The sequence below is a fragment of the Mandrillus leucophaeus genome, unplaced genomic scaffold (genome assembly GCF_000951045.1).
Source record: "Mandrillus leucophaeus isolate KB7577 unplaced genomic scaffold, Mleu.le_1.0 Scaffold196, whole genome shotgun sequence".
Lineage (NCBI taxonomy): Eukaryota > Metazoa > Chordata > Mammalia > Primates > Cercopithecidae > Mandrillus > Mandrillus leucophaeus.
The window spans coordinates 2890084-2895037 of NW_012101987.1; the positions used below are offsets into that span (position 1 = coordinate 2890084).

Here is a 4954-nt window from a genome sequence, read left to right on the forward strand (position 1 = left end):
GCTTTGCCACATTCTTCACATTTGTAGGGTTTCTCTCCAGTATGAATTATCTTATGTGTAGTAAGGGTTGAGGACTGCTTAAAAGCTTTGCCACATTCTTCACATTTGAAGGGTTTCTCTCCAGTATGAATTCTCTTGTGTCTAGTAAGGGTTGAGAACCATTTAAAGGCTTTGCCACATTCCTCACATTGGTAAGAATTCTCTCTAATATGAATTCTTTTATGTTGACTTAGGTGTAAAAGCATGCAAAATGATTTGCCACATTTTTTACATTTGAAAGGTTTCTTTCCATTATGTCTTGTCTTATGTCTATTTGCATTTAAAAATTTATGAAAGACTTTCACGTATTTATCACATGGAAATATTTTGCTCTGAGTAGTTGTCAAACACTGGTTTAGTTCATTATAACCTTCTTTGTACACCTTATACTCATCTACACTTGTGGAGCCTTTTCTTAACTGTAAATTCTCATGTTCACATTTTCCGTATCTTCTCAGTATTACTTGTTGAAAAGAATCTTTTATGTCTTGCTCTGGCCAAAGGTCTTTGGTAAAATAAGAACACATAGCTGAAAGAAATAAAAACAACAAATTATTCCACTTACTAGACTCTGATAAACATACTTTACAAATCTAACCTATATTATACAAACTACATAAGCAAGATGCCATAATAAAATACCATAGGCCCTAAATCCTTCATAGACATATAAATGTAATAAAAACATACTGACCAAAATACATTTGAGGACAACTTAAAATAAGTGTAAATTTCCCCAGGTGAGTACACAGGTGAGTACACAGGAATGCAAAGACACAGAAGAAAAAGAAAAGTCTGTGGCATTTAGCCAACACAGTTCTTCCTACTCAACAATATTACATAGTGCCTTTCTAAGTAGAAGCTAACTTTTCATTTCTTTTTTAATAAACAAGTAAAATACTGGCACATACATCTATATTACTTGCTTCTAGGGGCCTTTCCAGAAACTGGTCTCCCATAACATAAAGTGCTGAAAGAAATGGTGGTATATTTTGGAATTAGTTTGAGTCTGCTGAGACCAAAGGTAAATGTTACAGCAGCAGAAATGTTACAGTCAGTACCACAGACAGGGAACAGATATAGCAAATGATTGCTGATGAAGATGAAACAGAAATAAACTCCTTTAACTAAAAAATAAACACAAAAATTTAGACAAGACACACTCTAAGAACATGTTTGAGAATCTCACAGGACCTCAAACCAAGATAATTGTTTTCAGACTACGCCAGGACAAAGCTACATTATAAACAATGTGACAGGTAGCTTTATTTAATGTTCAAATATTAATCAAAGATTACAATGAATACAAAATAGGGCAAAATCCTTCCATCAAAATTATAAGATTTTCAGAAAGAAACCATAAAAAGATGTACATATATTAATTTTTAAAATTGAAAATAAATTGAATACTCTGAGTAAAATAGGAACACAGAACTACAGAAAATCAGGAAAAAATGAGGATAAGAACAAAAATATTTAAAATACCCCAAAAAACAGAAATTATAAAGGAAAATATAAAAAATTTGGAAAGAAAAAATAATATCAAAATGACGCTCAACAAACACACTAGGATTACACACAAAGATATTTATAACAAACACATATATAAGCACAATTTCGAAGAAGAGAATGGAGCTGCAAGATAAAAACGACATGTCCTTTACAAGTATAGTCTTATGAGATAGCTGGTAAACTGTCAAAAAAACTTTGCAGGCCAGAAGGAAACTGTGCGATATAGTCAAAGTCCTGAAAAAAATAGCTATCAAGTTAGAATAATACCATCAGCATATCTGTCCTGCCAAGTAGAAAGAAAAAAACCTTCAAAAATAACCAAATACTGAAAAAGTATATTGGCTCTTCATATGCCTTACATATAAAAGGTGCTGATAACCGTTGCTGCTACTGAAAATAACATAATTCAACAAAACAACACAACATCATATAAAATACATTATTCTCTGGGAAAAAAATGCACATACACAAAAATGGAAGTTCTTAGCATTATAATAATAGTGCAAAAATATTAATTATTCTCTAAAATTTGAAAGGTAAAAGCATAGAAATCATTATAAACATTTGTTAGTGAATATACAACATAAAATATATAATTGGCAACATCAATGACAAATTTGAAGGCAGATATAATGAGAAAAAAAATTTTCAATGCAACTGAAGTTCTTTCTTTTTTTTTTTTCTTTTGATATGGAGTCTCACTCTGTCACCAGGCTGGAGTGCAGTGGTGCAATCTTAGCTCACAGCAACCTCCACCTCCTGAGTTCAAGTGATTTTCCTGCCTCAGCCTCCCAAGTAGCTGGGACTACAGGTGTGCACCACCATGCCCAGCTAATTTTTGTATTTTTAGTAGAGATGGGGTTTCATCTTGTTGGCCAGGATGGTCTCGATCCCTTGACCTTGTGATCCACCCGCCTCAACCTCCCAAAGTGCTGGGAATATATGTGTGAGCCACCACACCCGGCCTGAAGTTCATTTTTTACCAGATTAAAATACATTGTTGTATCTTTTAGAGGTTTTATATAATCCCCAAGGTAACCCCAAGAATATATTTGCATAGATACATAAAACAAATGGGAAAGAAATAAAAGCATATCAAGACAAGTATAACAAAGACACAAAGACAGAAAAAGAGAAAATGAGGAACAAAGATACAAGAAGCAAATAAAACAATAAAATAACAGTAGTAAGTCTTCATAAGTGGAGAAAAATAAAATTCTTTTGAGACAAGCAAATGCTAAGGGAACACATCACTACCAGGCCTGCCTTGCTAGAGCTCCTGAAAGGTTAAGGAGAAAAAACCATTACCAGTCATTGCAAAATCACAATGAAGTACAAAGATCAATTACGCTATAAAACAACTAAATCAACAACTCTGCAAAATAAGCAGTTAGCACCACTTGGACAGAATCAAAATCACACATAACAATATTAACCTTAAATGCAATAGGCTGAATATTTCAATTCAAAGACACAGAAGGGCAAGCTGGATAAAGAGTCACGACACAGTTTGGGACCAGCCTGGCCAACATAGTGAAACTCCATCTCTACTAAAAATACAAAAAATTAGCTGGGTGTGGTGGCGGGCGCCTGTAATCCCAGCTACTCAAAACCACACAGCTACATCAAAACTGAACAACCTACTCCTGAATGAATTTCCTGAATGAACAACTTGCTCCTCTTTATTTCTGGATAAATAATACAACTAAATCAGAAATCAAGAAAGTATTTGAAAACAATGAGAATGAAGAGACAATGTACCAGAATTTCTAGAACACAGCTAAAGCAGTGTAAGAGGGAAATTTATAGCACTAAATACTCACATCAAAAAGCTAGACCTCAAATGGACACCCTAACATCATAACTAAAAGAATGAGAAAACCAAGAGCAAACAAAACTTAAAGCTAGCAGAAGACAAGAAATAACCAGATTCAGACTGGAAGTGAATGACACTGAGACCCAAAAAACCCTTCAAAAAACTCAATGGATCCAGGAGCGGGATTTTTTTTTTTTTTTTTTTGACAAAATTAATAAAATAGACTGCTAGCTAGACTAATAAAGAAAAAAAGAGAGAAGAATGTAATAGACAATAAAAGTGATAAAGGGGATCTCATCACTGACTCCACAGAAATAAAAACAATGTTCAGAAAATACTATAAACACCTCTGTGCACATAAACTGGAAAATCGAGAAGAAATGGAAAAATTCTTGGACACATCTATCCTTTCAAGACTGAACCAGAAGAAGTTGAATCCCTGCATAGACCAATAACAAGTTCTGAAATTGAGGCGGTAACAAATAACCTACTAACCAAAAAAGTCCAGGATCAGATAAATTTATAGCTGAATTCTACCAGAGGCACAAAGAGGATCTGGTACCATTTCTTCTGAAACTATTCCAAATGATGGAAAAGAAGGGGTCTCTCCTTAACTCATTCTATGAGGCCAGCATGGCAGAGATATAACAAAATAAAACAACAACAACACACACACACACACACACACACACACAAAAACCTTCAAGCCAATATTCCTGATAAACATCAATGCAAAAATTCTCAATAAAATACTGGCAAAGTGAATCCAGCAGCACGTTAAAAAGCTTTATTCCTGGGATGCAAGGCTGGTTGAACATACAAAAATTGATGTAATTCAAGTCAGCTTTATTTCCAGGATGGAAGGCTGGTTCAACATACAAAAATCGATGTAATTCATCACATAAACAGATCTAAAGACAAAAACTACATGATTATCTCAAAAATGCAGAAAAGGCCTTCGATCAAATTTAACATCCCAACATGTTAAAAACTCTCAATAAACAAGGTATTCACGAAACATATATCAAAATAATAAGAGCTATCTATGACAAACCCATAGCCAATACCAAAGGGCAAAAGCTGGAAGCATTCCCCTTGAAAACTGGCACTAGAAAATGATGCCCTCTCCCACCACTCTTATTTAACATAGTATTGCAATTTCTGACCAGGGAAATCAGGCAAGAGAAATAAATAAGTGATATTCAAACAGGAAGTCAAACTGTCTGTCTGTAGACGACTTGATCCTAGATCTAGAAAGCCCCAATGCCTCAGCCCAAAAGCTTCTTCATCTTATACGCAACTTCAGCAAAGTCTCAGGATACAAAATTAATGTGCAAAAATCACAAGCATTTCAATACACCAACAATAAACAAGCAGAGAACCAAATCATGAATAAACTCCCATTCACAATTGCTACAAAGATAACAAAGTACCAAGGAATAAATCTAACAAGGGAAGTGAAGGACCTCTTCAAGGAGAACTACAAACTCAAGCCCGTAATCCCAGCACTTTGGGAGGCCGAGACGGGCGGATCACGAGGTCAGGAGATCGAGACCATCCTGGCTAACACGGTGAAACCCCGTCTCT

The 4954-nt window shown here is 34.8% G+C and overlaps 1 pseudogene across 1 annotated transcript in view; it reads right to left on the bottom strand.

The window, feature by feature from the left end:
* Nucleotides 1-4954, bottom strand: part of LOC105538645 — a 38754-nt pseudogene that overhangs the window by 1560 nt on the left and 32240 nt on the right. The window contains exon 5 of the transcript XR_001005941.1: nt 1-568. The product of XR_001005941.1 is annotated as a zinc finger protein 431-like (transcript). The remainder of the gene's footprint in view (nt 569-4954) is intronic.